This window comes from Xyrauchen texanus, chromosome 11 (genome assembly GCF_025860055.1).
Source record: "Xyrauchen texanus isolate HMW12.3.18 chromosome 11, RBS_HiC_50CHRs, whole genome shotgun sequence".
Lineage (NCBI taxonomy): Eukaryota > Metazoa > Chordata > Actinopteri > Cypriniformes > Catostomidae > Xyrauchen > Xyrauchen texanus.
In genome coordinates, this window is record NC_068286.1 from 28,576,522 (window position 1) to 28,594,480 (window position 17,959).

The 17,959-nt window shown below is 37.1% G+C and overlaps 1 protein-coding gene across 3 annotated transcripts in view; it reads right to left on the bottom strand.

Moving 5' to 3' along the window:
- The window catches only part of LOC127651412 (FERM, ARHGEF and pleckstrin domain-containing protein 1-like), a 145,436-nt gene extending 128,124 nt beyond the window's left edge, over positions 1–17,312 (bottom strand). For all 3 annotated transcript variants that reach the window (XM_052137218.1, XM_052137219.1, XM_052137217.1), the window contains exon 1: positions 17,155–17,312. The gene's annotated coding sequence lies outside the window, so the exon portion shown is untranslated. The remainder of the gene's footprint in view (positions 1–17,154) is intronic.
- Between the last annotated feature and the right edge of the window lie 647 nt (positions 17,313–17,959).

Below are 17,959 nucleotides of genomic sequence, written 5' to 3' on the forward strand. Positions count from 1 at the left end.
TATTGTAGTAGCACAATGGCACGTAACAACAAAACAAACTGTGATTGGTTGTTTACATGTCTCAGACACTATTTTTATGCAAGCAGACAATTCACTGCGCACTCGTGGCCTTATGAAGTCAATTGGCCAAAAGGGAAAATGTATCAGCCTCTGCGATATATCATTCGACCATTAATCGTTATCACAAAAAATATATGGCGATATCATTGGAGTCTTATAGTTTCATCATTTAAGTCCCCAGTGTATTTCTATCAGCTAATTAATCGATTGTCTGCCTTTCCTACCACATTATAGTTATTGGCAAAATCCACTATCGGTTTACCTCTAGTAACCACCAGAACTTCCTAGCAACCACCTAGCAGTGGCCTAGCAACCATCCAGAACATCCTAGCAACCACTTAGAAATGCCCTAGCAACCATCCAGAACATCCTAGCAACCACTTAGAAATGCCATAGCAACCATCCAGAACATCCTAGCAACCACCTAGTAATGCCCTGGCAACTAGGGCTGGATGACATATCGAATATTAACGATATAATCAAGATAATTTTGCTGACGATGTAAAATTGACCAATACCATGAATATCACGATGATTTTAATGTGCTTTCATTTGGCAATTAAGTTTCATAGAGAGCACATCAGTAGACCAATTTCATGATCCTTCAGGGCTGCACAATTAATCAAAATAAAATCAACATGGCGAGTTGGACATATGTAATTATTAATCCACAAAAGGCTGTGATTTAAAGACAGATAAACATCGTCTGTGTGTAATTCAGAACAAACCAGTGACGCACTGATATGTGTACATGCTCATGGTAGCGCTCTCAGATCAGTTCACATGCATTGTGAAATCAAAGTAATGCAGGTTCAAGCATTCATGCAATTCCAAACATTAGTAACAGTTACAAGTTATTAAACAAATCTACAAAAGCGGCACAGAATAACAGAAGAGGAGGAGATTATAGCATTTCAAGTCATTTAAATTACCTAATAGTCGACCCAACATTAGTCAGTGAGAACAGTCTTGGTTTTGATTGGTCGGTTGGTCACAGAAAAACAAACAAACACAGGAAACAGACGAACACTGTCAAGTGTATTTCCGCTGGTTGGATGTTAGGTGGTACTATGGGGTAATTTTTGTTAAGCAGTGTTATGGTTAAGCCTACACAAAGCAAGATAACTTGATTTCAAACTTAATTTTATTTATTTTAACTAAAAGTTCAAATGAAACTGGACAAAATTAAGTGCAATTAAAATGTGTGTTGTAAAGAACCTACTACATCTGAACATTCTCTACCGGTCGGGTATTTCATTGTCTGGGGAAAATACATCATGTGCAAATACATTTGTTTTGTACCCTCCTTCGCAAGATATATAGGCCTATATATACACATATACATATACATATACACATATATATACAGATATAGGCCTACACATATACACATATATGGGTAGTTGACAAATGGCCAAGAAAAAGTACTTTTTTTGGAAAACATAACTTTTTAAGAAAAAATACATATATTTATGGAGTATGAAAACTGTAGTTTCAGAAAATAGTAGTGGTCACTCATTTTGTCAATGACTTCACATATTTTTTTCACGTTTTCACTCAACAGTACTGTAAATGTGTCCTATGGTGTGACATTTAAAAACAACTAAGAAATTATATTCAATAACATAAAAAAAAATACTTGAGAGAATTGTTCACATTATTCAAACATTTTTTTATTAAAGTGCTATTTATTTTACATGAAAGTACTAATTAGAATAATTTTCACCATGAATAGATGAACTTGATAAACTTTTCCCTACAAATGTCAATAAAACTTTTTCGCCAACCTTACAAAACTGTTTGAAATTGTACCCATCTAAGAGGAGATATTATTGTAACTCCCCTAATGCCAAACTTGACTCTTTTTTTAAAAGATATTTTAAAATAAGTATATTTTTCTGTTGTTTTATGTTTGTCACACCATAGGACAAAACGTCACACCAAAGGACAAAGATAGTCATTGCATAATGAGTCAGCATATATAGCGTTTATTGTAACAATTATAAAGGAAGACATTTGTTTTTATTTTTCAGCAATATAAACTGTGCAAAACATATCACACCAAAAGTAACTTTGATACTTATAGATCCATCAATAAGAAAGCATTGATGCTTATAATAGGTAGTGATTTAACATATATCTAATTTATTTCTCCTCTCAGTCTCCGTGCACGAGTGTGTTCGGCTGTTTTGAGTAGTGATTTAACATACACTCACCTAAAGGATTATTAGGAACACATACTAATACTGTGTTTGACCCCCTTTCGCCTTCAGAACTGCCTTAATTCTACGTGGCATTGATTCAACAAGGTGCTGAAAGCATTCTTTAGAAATGTTGGCCCATATTGATAGGATAGCATCTTGCAGTTGATGGAGATTTGTGGGATGCACATCCAGAGCACGAAGCTCCCGTTCCACCACATCCCAAAGATGCTCTATTGGGTTGAGATCTGGTGACTGTGGGGGCCATTTTAGTACAGTGAACTCATTGTCATGTTCAAGAAACCAATTTGAAATGATTCGAGCTTTGTGACATGGTGCATTATCCTGCTGGAAGGGTACCCGGTGGGGTCTTCTGCTGTTGTAGCCCATCCGCCTCAAGGTTGTGCGTGTTGTGGCTTCACAAATGCTTTGCTGCATACCTCGGTTGTAACGAGTGGTTATTTCAGGCAAAGTTGCTCTTCTATCAGCTTGAATCAGTCGGCCCATTCTCCTCTGACCTCAAGCATCAACAAGGCATTTTCGCCCACAGGACTGCCGCATACTGGATGTTTTTCCCTTTTCACACCATTCTTTGTAAACCCTAGAAATGGTTGTGCGTGAAAATCCCAGTAACTGAGCAGATTGTGAAATACTCAGACAGGCCCGTCTGGCACCAACAACCATGCCACGCTCAAAATTGCTTAAATCACCTTTCTTGCCCATTCTGACATTCAGTTTGGAGTTCAGGAGATTGTCTTGACCAGGACCACACCCCTAAATCCATTGAAGCAACTGCCATGTGATTGGTTGATTAGATAATTGCATTAATGAGAGATTGAACAGGTGTTCCTAATAATCCTTTAGGTGAGTGCATGTTATCTGTTTGAAATAATGATAGAATATTGATTAATGGATCAACAGAGAAATTAATGTAATGTATACTTAATTATGAACTCATGACCTACTGTGTTTTCCCTACAAATGTAACCACTTATTAATTTCTTATAAAACACAATATAGTTTATTATTCTGTAATAACAAGCTTATTATGTAATATTGTTGAACCTGAACCTCACACAGGTCTATTCTGATACTGAATAATAAGCAGTCATTCAGTCACTCAGCAAGATCCCTGAATTATTTTAAGATGTATATGGCAACATTTCAGTTTGATTTACTTTCTCCATTGTTCTCTTAGGATCGCATCCTTTCTCTGTGGATCCTTTTTAATTCGCTCCCTATACTGTCTGGTCCTCTCTTTTGCACCCATCTCTCCCTCAGTTCTTTCTGTTCTAAAAAAGTTAAGTAGCATTATAAGTAGTAGCACTGTATTTATGTACTTTATATTTGTTTATAGTTGTTACATTACACATTATAGTTGTTTTAGTAACACTTCAGAAAATTTTATGTAGTCTCCAAAAAATGGCAATAAACATTCAAATGTAAGTCATTATTGAATTTAAAATCATCAAAACTGGTCAAAAAAGAATTAAAAGTATGTTAACAAACTTTATCTATTTGTTTTAATAGCTTCTTAATGAGGTCTTGTCCTATTGTGTGACATCTGTGTCCTATGGTGTGACAGGCCAAAGTGTCACACCAAAGGACATTTCCTGTCACACCAAAGGACATTTGAGCTTTTGTGGCATGTTAAAAACCATGCTAATGCTAGCTGAACTGTCATTAGCAATTGGCATGATACATTTGCATAATATTATATAGTCCTGCTTTTAAAAATACACATTTTAATTAAAAAAAATAATTTAGGGGTGTCACACCAAAGGACAACAAAACTTAACAACTTCAGTGGTCTGAAAACATAGTAAAATATTTGAACAATTCTGAGAGAAATACTTACCATGTGCACTGCTCATGGGCTTCATAGGGGTATTCAGTCACATGACCTTGAATGGTTTCTTTCAAATAAATGTAGTTGTCCATGATATTGCCCAACTTAATATCAGGTTATTGCATAACACCAAAGGACATTTTTTCTGTGACAAACTTTATGAAATTCCTACACTTTAAAAAATGTATGTATAGGAAAAGTGATGACCACTTAGTGAAATAGACACTTGCACAATTATGCCAGGAGTGTCCATTAAGATTTTTAAACATTATTTTCTTTATTTATAAAAGTTAATATTTATGAAATAATTTTGTCTACCGTCACACCATAGGACGATTTTGAGATTTGGCTCAAAGTTATAAAAAATTAAAAATAACTCTGATATTAAAACAACAAATTCATGTAAAACAAGAAAATGTTTAACCATTTACAGTATTCTAAATGATGAAAATGTGAAATCATTTATTTTTTTCTTCTGTGACGGTGAAAAAGCTACGTCAACTATCTATATATATATATATATATATATATATATATATATATATATATATATATATATATATGTGTGTGTATATGTGTATATATATATTATATATATACACTCACCTAAAGGATTATTAGGAACACCTGTTCAATTTCTCATTAATGCAATTATCTAATCAACCAATCACATGGCAGTTGCTTCAATGGATTTAGGGGTGTGGTCCTGGTCAAGACAATCTCCTGAACTCCAAACTGAATGTCAGAATGGGAAAGAAAGGTGATTTAAGCAATTTTGAGCGTGGCATGGTTGTTGGTGCCAGACGGGCCGGTCTGAGTATTTCACAATCTGCTCAGTTACTGGGATTTTCACGCACAACCATGTCTAGGGTTTACAAAGAATGGTGTGAAAAGGGAAAAACATCCAGTATGCGGCAGTCCTGTGGGCGAAAATGCCTTGTTGATGCTAGAGGTCAGAGGAGAATGGGCCGAATGATTCAAGCTGATAGAAGAGCAACTTTGCCTGAAATAACCACTCGTTACAACCGAGGTATGCAGCAAAGCATTTGTGAAGCCACAACACGCACAACCTTGAGGCGGATGGGCTACAACAGCAGAAGACCCCACCGGGTACCACTCATCTCCACTACAAATAGGAAAAAGAGGCTACAATTTGCAAGAGTTCATAAAAATTGGACAGTTGAAGACTGGAAAAATGTTGCCTGGTCTGATGAGTCTCGATTTCTGTTGAGACATTCAGATGGTAGAGTCAGAATTTGGCGTAAACAGAATGAGAACATGGATCCATCATGCCTTGTTACCACTGTGCAGGCTGTTGGTGGTGGTGTAATGGTGTGGGGGATGTTTTCTTGGCACACTTTAGGCCCCTTAGTGCCAATTGGGCATCGTTTAAATGCCACGGCCTACCTGAGCATTGTTTCTGACCATGTCCATCCCTTTATGGCCACCATGTCCCCATCCTCTGATGGCTACTTCCAGCAGGATAATGCACCATGTCACAAAGCTCGAATCATTTCAAATTGGTTTCCTGAACATGACAATGAGTTCACTGTACTAAAATGGCCCCCACAGTCACCAGATCTCAACCCAATAGAGCATCTTTGGGATGTGGTGGAACGGGAGCTTCGTGCCCTGGATGTGCATCCCACAAATCTACATCAACTGCAAGATGCTATCCTATCAATATGGGCCAACATTTCTAAAGAATGCTTTCAGCACCTTGTTGAATCAATGCCACGTAGAATTAAGGCACTTCTGAAGGCGAAAGGGGGTCAAACACAGTATTAGTATGGTGTTCCTAATAATCCTTTAGGTGAGTGTATATATAAATAGCAATATCCAATTACATCTGCAACCCATGGGATGAGGGATCAGTGAATATTCTTGCTATAGTGATTTTGCATTGAAAATTATATTTAAAAAACCAAAGCTACACTATGTATGAGAGTGCAACAAAAATCCATCTTCCAAACCATGTATTTACTTTACCCAATTACACTATGATAAACCTATAATAATGATATATTATTCATATTTAAAAGCTGTCAGGACGGATTTCGCAGGCTTTTTTTGTACTCAACAGGTAAGATATTTTATTGATATGGTTCATGTATAATTGAGTAATCAGACACATACACAAAAAAAAAAAAAAAAAAATGTTTTTCTGTAAAGAAAATACACATGCTAGCAGGTGAAAACTTCTGTACAGCTTACAGTATAATTATTGTAATTTACTACACAGACTTGTGTTGTAAAATACAATAATTATACTGTAATCGGTGCTGAACTTTTCACTTGCTAGCACATGTATTTTTTTTATAACGGCAATCATTTATAGAAATAAATCCTTTAGTCCTAGGCTTGCCAAGGACATGTGAGTCTTGAAATTATTTGACCACTGGTTGGTAACAATGACAATCTATAAATGAGTTACTACCGTGGTCTATTTGGCCAGAATATCCTGCATATTCCATAATATGACCTTATCAGACTATCAGTCGTCTAATGTTAATGAACGTCGTTTAACTTCTGTAATGTAATTTCTTTTGTGATTTACATTTTTATTGATTCCCACAGAAGACACAAAACATAAGCTGATATTCAGGGTCACTTACTTATTCTTTATTATTATTTTTCTTCACATTTTAGAATAATAGTGAAGTCATCAAAACTTTGGAATATCAGAAATTGAATTATGGGAATTATGTTGTGACTAAAAATAAATAATTTTATCATCTTCAAAATAGCCACCCTTTGCTTAGAATTTGCAGACATGTACACTTGGCATTTTCTCAACCAACTTCTTGAGCTATCACACTGGAATGCTTTTAAAACTGTATTAAAGGAGTTCCCATCTATGCTGGGCAGTTATTGGCTGCTTTTCTTTATTATTCGGTCCAAGTCATCCAATTAAAAAAAAATATATTTTTTATAAAATTTTAGTTTTGTCATTAAATTAATATGATGGCACAAATGTATTTTTGTTTACAAATATAATTTCAAACATTTAAGCATGCCATCACATCAAAAGGTTTTTAATATTACATGAAACATTTCAGTCAAGTGACCCCAAACTTTTGAACAGCAGGGTATATGCATGGAATTAACATTAAACATTTAATCCCCACCACTACCCCTCCCCATCTCCAACCCCCAACAAACATTCCAGTGGTCACATGAGCATATTCACACAAAAAACATCTACATCTAAACCGCTCTCTCCACTACCTCTCCCCGAGAGCCCTCCAAGAACGCCAACCACTTGCCCACTTCCCAATCTAATCTAATTTACCCAGTCTACTAAATATAATTTCCTCATAAGCCTCCACCCTCCACATCTCTGTGCTTCACTCTTAAAATGGCACACAACAGCCAACATCCATCCCCTCAAAACAATCTGTCTGGCAACCATCACACTGGTCAGGACCCAGATCTTTATGTGTTTATTCCCCACATCATTGACCTCCCCATCACCCAAAACACAGAGTCTGGGGCAAAAACGAAATCCGAGTGCCCAACATGTCACACACAATACTCTGTACCTTCATCCAAAACTCCTGGATCTCAACACACCACCAAAAAACATGGGCCGTGTTTAGAGGTCGACCGATATTGTTTTTTTCAGCCCGATGCCGATCTTTTGAAATCCGGGTCGGCCGATGGCCGATTAATGCTGCCGATTTATTTTGGCCAATATTTGGCCAATATGTGCTTGTTTTTAACCTCTTATTTGAACCTTTTATTTGAAAGATAAAATGTAACACAAATAATTAGCCTACTTAAGATAGAAAAAATTTCTCAACAAATAAATTTATTGAACACTTGACCAATCTGCACTTGTAGACTTAAATTAAAAATGTATAATGTAAAAACATATTGTATAAATAATGTATAACAAATATATTAAATAAACAAAGCAGGTGCTACGAACTGCTCTGAGACACGAAAGTTGAGATCCAAATGCAGCTTTAATTAAGGGGCAATCCAGACACGTAATCCAATATTCAGAGCATCCAAAAGAAGCACAGGCATAACTAGGGATGGGTATCGTTAAGGTTTTAATGGTATTACTACTCTTACCGATACTGCTTATCGATCCGGTACGTTAACGGTATTCTTAACGGTTCTTTTTGTTTTATATATATATATATATTACACAAAGATAAACGTTATGTAGGCACAGTGATTTAATTTCAGGAAGGTCTACTAACATTACTGTTCAGGTGTGGTCTAAAAATAAATCCAATAAAGTAATCAATTGTAAAATAACACTGCATAGTTTATCATAGATAGATTAATGCTTATTAATGCAGAAGTTATACATTCAAGAGCTGTAAGTGATTTTCTCTTTTGTTGTTTGCAGTAATGGCTCAATCGTCAGCATGTTTATTAGACAGCTTCCCCTTTAAGACCGAGTTCAGATATAATAGGCTCCTGATGCGCCATATTTTCTCCCAACTATTTCCATAACTACATCCATTTAAGACATAACTGTTTAAGTGACTCTCCAAGCCGGTCGTTTTGACATTTTTGTGTAAATTTGATCGTTTAGACGCACATGAAACCCAAAGTAGCCTATACTTTGCTTGTCTCGTTGCAGTCTGTATCGGAGCGCGCGCCGCATTGGGAACGGTATCTCTTGCACTCTTTTTATTATTAAACACGTCCCGCAATTTAGCAACAGTAGCTAGACTGCATTTTACAACAATCACCGATCGTGTTGATTCTGACGTTAAGTTTGAGTTTTAGGGAGAAATGTCAGTGCACCGCTGTGAAGGGAAGGAAGTTGTGCTAGACAGAATGCGGCTTATATATAAATATTCTTTTTATAATCTTTGGAAGGCGAAATCTAAAATAAAATCAGACTAATAATCACAGATCTAAACCAGGCTACGTTTGAATGTTTCATTCTGTCACTCATTTAGCAGGGCTCGTGTTGTGCTCGCTGTAGCACCGCGTGAGATATCTCTCTCTCTCTCTCTCTCTCTCTCTCTCTGACTGCGAATAGCTAAATTGCATCACAGACGAATGGTTTCATATTATTATACATAGAAATGGCTGGCGAGATAAAATAACTTTCTCTTTATAGCAATAATAAATGTATTTTCATAATTTCTCCAGTACCGACAGCAGAACAGATAATGTCCGAGCTTACCAAAGCCAGTCCTTCAATAGCCTATAGTGCGGTGGTATCTTTTTTATTACTTATTTCTCTGCATTGAGTGAAAACCCTCTCAAATATAAGACACACAAACAGAACAAATAAAAGTCTCAGATTCTCTGTCTGTAATTGCAAAATTCTTGCTTACTTATTGTGACATGATAGCAACCCTTCTGCTGTGATAATGCAACTTCAACTACGCTATCAATATCCAAAGTAGCCGAACGTCGCGTTTTTTCTTGAAGTTGGCAGTAACATATCAATTTAATTAAATATAAAGAAGTTATACAAATGTAATCCTTACTGTTTTCTCCAAGGAACTTAGCTCCTTCCTTAGGCACTGGATGAGGTCTGCTCACTCTGCTGGAAAATGACTCTAGGGGCAGCGTGCGTCAAACACGTGTTCCACAACAACACTAGGCTGCCCACAGATGCGCCTGCCTAATAATCGGCTTGATATACTTGGATATTGGCCGATGCCGATTATGTAAAAAAAATCGGCCAACTAATCGGTCGACCTCTAGCCGTGTTGCCATCCTCTGATTGGCATCACCAGCAGGTGTGTGTGTCTTTAAGACCGAGCCTATACAATCTAGAGGGTCAACTCCACAAGTTTTTGTGATTTGGATTTTTGGATGAATGAGGCATACTGTATGATCCGGCCCCTAAGAACCAATTTAAGTGCCTCCCAAGCCATGCCCACAGAGGATACTGAGGACCAGTTGGTCTCCATAGAAACATTGATTTCAGCCTTTAACATTTGTTGATACATTAAAGCACCAACTATATGATATATTTTTCTCTGTATGTGAGCAATCAACAACAGATGAAATGAGGGACTTAGATTAAAAAAAAATAAACAATTTCAGAATAAATCTTATGGACTGACAAAAACAATTTATAGTCCCTACCAGATGGGTTCAAAAGTCTCCAAATATCTGAAAGACCAAGATTTTTACACATCCTGTGAAGCATCAAGGTTACACTAGGGGGCTTGCACACTTTTGCTTCACTATGATCAAGGACTGAGTCCATCAAAATATTAAAGTCTCCTCTCAGCCCTGATCATCAGTGTTTGGTGCGTAAATATTAGCCAAAATCAACATTTGCCCCGAAATTTCTGCTAAAACAATTATGACCCTTCCTAATTTATCTTTAATCTGTTTGAGACATTTGAATTGTAGATGTTTACTTATCAAAGTAATGACTCTCCCGCTCTTACTTAAGCCAGCACTAAAGAAAACATGTCCACCCCATATCTTCCCAGATTTTTAGCTTTCTGCAGGGAAAGATGCGTTTCTTGAAGAAACACAATTTCATATTTCTTATGTTTATGCAAAGTAATAACCTTCCTTCTTTTTTGGGGGTGCCCCAGCCCATTCACATTCCACGAGGAGAGAGACAATCCATTGATATTAAAATTACATTTTGACAAGGAAAAATAAATTGTGTCAATTTTTTTTTTTATAAAGAACACCCAACCCCCAAACTTTCTCCAGATCTAAAAAAAAAAATGGTAAAAAGAAAAACACGCACATTAACCCCATGCCTACGAGAGCCCCCGTGACAACTTTGCCGTCGGATTGCTAAAACCCAATGTGTCTACACAAAAATTTGTAAACAGAATTACACAACAGAAGATAATCTATAAAACTATAAGACTCCAGCCTTATAAAAAAATTCACCATATCTCTGCCTTCCTCATGCTCAGGAATTCCAACAATTCGGATGTCGATTCGTCGATCAGGATTCTCCAAATTCTCCAGTTTTTCCCAAATGTAATCCAAATCTATCTTGGTCGCTAGTGGATTAACAGCTAATTCCCTCTCCGATGAGTCCAGATAATCGATCCATTTCACAACATCCAACATTTGTGTAACCAACTCCGAGAATTGCCTCATGGAAGTGATCGAACAATGTATTACAGCAAGATCCTCCAAGTCTGCAACAACCTTCATCAGCATTGCCAACACATTCATCAATTCATGCCGGATTTCTTTCAGTTCATTATCCGATTTGAGTCCGGGGCTTTCACCCTGTTTCTCAGGAGAATCAGCTTAAGCACGCAAGTGTCTTTTAATATCTCCAGAGCCCAAGAATTTTGAATTTCTTTGGCATATTGTCTTCATAGAACAGTTAAGAATCAGGGTGCATTGAATCTCACTGGTTTATGACACAAATAATAATAAAACTAGCAAAGTGCGCAGAGCTTTCCGTTCACACATCTGCTCCTCGCATGGCATCATGTGACTCTGTAATGTCATATATTTTAAAATATCAGTGTTTCAAATAACTCAAAACAAAGGCATAAGATATGGCACGTACCTGCTCAGATGACATGTTTTCGGATATCTGTCTTTAAGTTTCTTGCTTTGTCCATTCGTACATCTATGTGTACACCGGTGCTTTGAACCACATTCATACACTTAGAGGTGCAGAGCCGAAGCACAACCAAAAACAATGTCCTTCCGCAAGACGCATGCAGTTTTATTTATTATCGTTAGAGGGCCAAAAGTTACATAGTGTAGCTATTCAAACTGTACTCCAAACGAAACAAAAAAGCATTTAAAAAGTGCTAAAAACTTTTTACATATATGCAACAACCTTTCCACTTACTGTCAGAAGAGTATCCGTCTAAACATGCAGGAGGAAAATTACTTATACAAATGAAGACATAAAAACATGTAAAAATAATAATTTTAATGATGATAATAATCACTGAAATATAAATCATGGTTTGATGTGAACACATTTTTATATTATTTTATGTTTTAATCACAGACGTAGGCTGCAGAGTTGTGGTCTTTAAAATATTTCATCTACTTGGCTACAATAGCTGTTTAGATGAGGTGATGGTAACTGATTAAAAAAAAAAAAAACACGAGCTATTTTAGAGCAAATACATAATAATCGAGATATATCGTCAATAGGCTGAAAAATATCAAGATATAACTGTTCAAGACATATCGCCCAGCCCCACTGGCAACCACCCACAACTACCTAGAAATGCCCTAGCAACCATCCAGAACATCCTAGCAACGCTCTCATAACAATCCAGAACATCATAGCAACCACCTAGAAATGCCCTAGATACCACACAAAACATCCTAGCAAACACCTAGATATGCTCTCACATCCATCAAGAACATCCCTTCATCACGATGTTAATTACATTTTGCATGGGCAAAAATCATTTAAACATTTAAATTAGAATTCTAGTTAAATTGCCTGATTTACGTTATTACAAACGTCTATGAGTTTTTTAGTCTTTATGCTTTTAAATTTAACACGATAAATATTGTTGAAAGTGACACCAAATTAATACATTTACTACACTTATTGTTATTATCTGGTATTATCCACAGCTGTACTAAAATAAGTTTGAAAGAGAGATCCAATATTATGATTTAACAGCAGTATCAATAAATTGTAACTATGGTATTTTGCCTGCAAAACTATGATTACAATGGTAAATGTCTTTAAAAGGCATGATTGTTAACGGTATAGTTATGGCACAAAATATGCTGCTTTTAAATCTGAAGATGGAAAAAAAAATATAGCAAAGCCATAGTTTTTGTGGTGTATTGGCAAACTATGATTACCATTTTAAATCTGGTAAAGGATTGGCAGTATTCCACTCTTAGCCATGTTGTTACAGTGGCACAGCAGATGTAGGTTAGTCGAGTAATCCCTATGGTTCAGATGTTACTAGGTTAAGCTGCAGTGACTGTCTGTGTGTTACTAGAATCAAGAATTCATGCGACAGGGAGAGTCCATAAGGTGCAAATGAACAGCAGCACCCTTACACCCAGGGCCATAGCAAATAAGTCCTGGCCCCTTACCTATTAAAGGGGTCATGACATGGGTTTTTTTATTGTATTATTATGTTCCCTTAGGTGCAATTATAGTATTAATATATTTTTTTTTAAGAAAAACTTTTAAAATCTAGTGATTTATGACCTTTTCCCACCCTGTTTCTCATCCTCTGATTCAAACAGTCTGTTTTGGGGGCGTTTTCCATTTAAGACTTCAGTGTTAACGCCCACTGTTATGATTGGCTAACGTCAGTGCCTATGTATCAATTATTGACGCTCCCAGCCAGAACAATATGCAAGTAAACTAAGTTAAAACACTGTGATTATTCATAATGAATGAAATTGCGCTTTAAAAAGTAGTTTAAAGTTTAAAATAGATTACTTACAGTTTGCGTCGTCGTTGTTCCCAGAATAGTCGGCACGGACTTATCTTTGAGCAACAGTTTTCTGGCAAAGCCAGCATCATATTGAGATTTGTTCTCAAAACAGTCATCCTTAAAATGTACAGAACAAACGCTTAAGTTAACACTGCCGTGACTGGGACGTCCGCAAAAATAAACTGCATCCATTTTTCCCTGACGTCTGGATCTTTCGGCAGCTTATTCAGAGGTTTTGTTTGACCACAGCCAGGAACAGCAGATCTGTGTGGCATCGTAATTTTCCTGTGCACAAGTAGTCTCTGTCAGAGCTCGCTGTCCATCGACTGAACACTTATTAGGCGCACGGCGATACGAAATGAGCGTAGTTGTCTTGCGCTTAAAGCGTAGTTATCTTGTGCTGGAGGCGGTCATATGCAAACGCTGGTACGTCACTTCTAACCACGAATCCAGAACGAGCTGTATTTTGAGCTTGATTAAATAAATGATTCGTTTAGAATGGGGAGGACGTCTTAAAATATTAAACTTGCAGGACGTTTTAATGATACAAAGACCTCTTATATACCAAAAGATCAAGGCAAATTTGGTTTCTCATGTCATGACCCCTCTTAAAATAATACTGTTCTGAATTTGTCATGGGTTCCCCTGGATCTTTGGATCCCAAGAATCCTCACCACCTTTCACCCCACTAGCTACAGCCCTGCTTGCATCCCGCATCCACTTTAATTACAATATCATTACAATCATTCGCAAATCAGGAGTGGGGGTTCAATCTTCAGCTGGCTGGCAGGAGCCGCCACTGGCAGGTCACGTGACCTGTCAGTGGATGGCTGGTAGCTGCCAGTCTGAGCCTGGCATGTCACGTGACCTGTCAGTGGCTGGCTAGTTGTCTGGCAGTCTGCCTTTGGCAAGTTTCAGAAACCATTGATTTTTGACAGTGTTTGTGTTTTGTGTTCCTCCCTTTCTAGCTCATTTATTATGCATCTGTTGATATGATTATGTTCTTTAGTATGATTGATGTTTTGGGGACTGTTATCCCAATATAACCAGTCAAATGGCCGTGATCAGACTGGCAGCTTACAGACGCTTGCTGGACGCTCATCCAGTCAGTCGCGGCTGATCAGCGAGTATAACGCGTTGCCTGACACTCTCACTGCAAGGAAATAAATTGTTTTCTTATTATGAATATAATGTCATGCATCTATTCTTTAGTATGATTGATGTTTTGGGGACTGTTATCCCAATATAACCAGTCAAATGGCCGTGATCAGACTGGCAGTTTACAGACGCTGCTGGCGTCATCCAGTCAGTCGCGGCTGATCAGCGAGTATAACGCGTTGCCTGACACTCTCGCTGCAAGGAAATAAATTGTTTTCTTATTATGAACATAATATGCATTTATTTATTTGTATGATTGATGTTTTAGAGAATTTTATCCCAATTAAACCAATCAAATGGCCCTGATCATGACTGGTTGCTTACTGTTACTGTTGCCTGCCTCTCATTCTAAGGATATAAACCTAATTTGCTGGATCGAAACGAGAATGAGAATGTTAAGGTCACAACAAATAATACATTTTTAACTGCCACCATAATTTAGTTACATTATAATGTAATGTTTTGTCTTAAGGTTAATATGTAAACATTACATTGTGCAGATGTTTTAAAGCACCTAACCCGACCCCTGAAACGCAGAGGTTAGGTCATAGGGCAAAAGGGGTTGCAGTCAGGAGAAAAAATATGTAAATGTAAAAGTACTTTACTTGCCTGCCATGATTGTGGATTATCATGTGTAAATTCAGAGACCTACTGAACAAAAGTAAATAAGGATACAAAAATACATTCCATATACTTATAACAATCTGAAACAAGCTGACATCATTAATATGAATACATAATCTTAAGTCATCATAATTGTTATCATTTATAATTAAGGTTTCCGGTAAAGTTCTGGAAGTCTGCGATACATTATTTTTGAAGTGGCAACATACAAGGCTACAATTAAGACGAAACTTAGCCTACCTCCCACTTCAGTAAGATCCCATTTTTATTGCCCTGGGTAGTTTATTCGAAACTGTCAAATTCTGATATAGTTTACAATTGTTTACGTAGCATACGTCAATTATAGGCTAAATTATTTTAATCCCATTTACTGAAGTGGCAACATGCCATACACCTCACAATTCTTTCTTTCAGTCATAAGATACCACCGTTTAGTGGGGTCGGGTGGGTAGGCGATTCAAACAGTCAGATCCCGGCACACACGTGGCGTTACAAACAAGTTTATCTAAATATTTAGTTAAATTCATTATTAAAATATATATATGTATGTAGTTCACAATATAGTTATTGAATATAATTATATAATTAGTGAAAGTGTTTAACCATTAGGGAACAATAGAGAAAGATTCACGCACTGTTAGGCCTACTCTGTGAATAGATGGATACAGCGTCCAGCAAGCGTCTGTAAGCTGCCAGTCTGATCACGGCCATTTGACTGGTTATATTGGTATTACAGTCCCCAAAACATCAATTATACACAAGAAAAGATGCATGACATTATATTCATAATAAGAAAACAATTTATTTCCTTGCAGTGAGAGTGTCAGGCAACGCGTTATACTAAGCTGATCAGCCGCGACTGACTGGATGAGCGTCCAGCAAGCGTCTGTAAGCTGCCAGTCTGATCACGGCCATTTGACTGGTTATATTGGGATAACAGTCCCCAAAACATCAATCATACTAAAGAACATAATCATATCAACAGATGCATAATAAATGAGCTAGAAAGGGAGGAACACAAAACACAAAAACTGTCAAAAATCAATGGTTTCTGAAACTTGCCAAAGGCAGACTGCCAGACAACTAGCCAGCCACTGACAGGTCACGTGACATGCCAGGCTCAGACTGGCAGCTGCCAGCCAGCCACTGACAGGTCACGTGACATGCCAGGCTCAGACTGGCAGCTGCCAGCCAGCCACTGACAGGTCACGTGACCTGCCAGAGCGGTCACGTGACATGCCAGGCTCAGACTGGCAGCTGCCAGCCAGTGGCGGCTCCTGCCAGCCAGCTGAAGATTGAACCCCTATTGCAAATCAGTGTAGAAAACACATGCAATAACATAAATTATCTTCCTTTATTGGGTTACTTTAGGCTATACAATGGGCTATAGCAATGGGATCTAAAAGAAATTCCATAAATACACAAATAATTATGAGGTTGCATTTGTGAAATATATGTTGATGTAAAAGCAATGTAACCCTAGCAGATATTTACTATGGAGCAGTGATATAGTAAACAGTGGTATCAGATGTAATCCAGAGTACTTCAACTAAGATCATTGTTTATGTTCAGAAAATAAATATGGTATTGCCATGAAAATATGTCACTAAAGCACGGTCATTGTTTTTTTGTTTTAAGCTTGAGTAAAACTACAGTAAAGAACAGATGAAATATTACTGTAGTAAAGCTGTGGTCTTCAAAGGTGAGCAGTGGAGATACTGTACATTAACATACAATATGACGCGTGGCAACGGAAGCGGTATACGGTATACGTGTAAACATGGAGATTGCGACTATGTAAAAGCGTATCGAGCGATCGTAGAATTAATAGTAACTCTTATTCGCGCTGTAAGTTAGTAAAACCAACCGGTCTATTTCGGTTTGAACATATAAACCATAAAGTCCTTACCTTTTATCCTGAATAAATATTCCACGTGTATATGTCCGTAAGTATGTTTAAAAACTCGTTTTCTGTAAGAATGAGTCACTATGCATGCGCTGAACTCGCGGTTAATCGATATTTCGCTGTCTATTCGCGGGAAGCACTGCAACTAGCCGCCTTCCCGGTCGCCATAACTGAGCGATTGATCCCAGAGTATGAAGCCGCAGGCTCATAGACCTCAATGAAACACCGCCTCCAGACTCCAGCGCACGCATTACAGTCTTATGAAGTACTGATGAGAAATAGCGCCACCTAGCCGTAGATTTAATATTGCCCCTCGTTTGGTCAAATAACCCTAAAGCATTCATACTGGGATTTCGAAACAATCCTGAAACGGGAATTTTCTTTTAAGATTCCGTGGTATTCTTTTCTCTTGTATTTTTCAACGCAGCCTAACAAAGATTTGATTTTTTTAAATATAACATATTTATATATATATTTTGATATTAATAATACAATTATTTGATTTAAATTAGAGTAAAATTAGATAATATTTGTTTAATTCTAAAATCATAGCAGTATTCATCTGGCATAAAAACAATTCAGATCTAAATTAGGATGATATCTCTGAACATAAATACAACTGACAAATGTAGGCATATACCTAATAAATACAACTAATAAAACTAGAAAAACACCATATTTATACACTCACCTAAAGGATTATTAGGAACACTTGTTCAATCTCTCATTAATGCAATTATCTAATCAACCAATCACATGGCAGTTGCTTCAACGCATTTAGGGGTGTGGTCCTGGTCAAGACAATCTC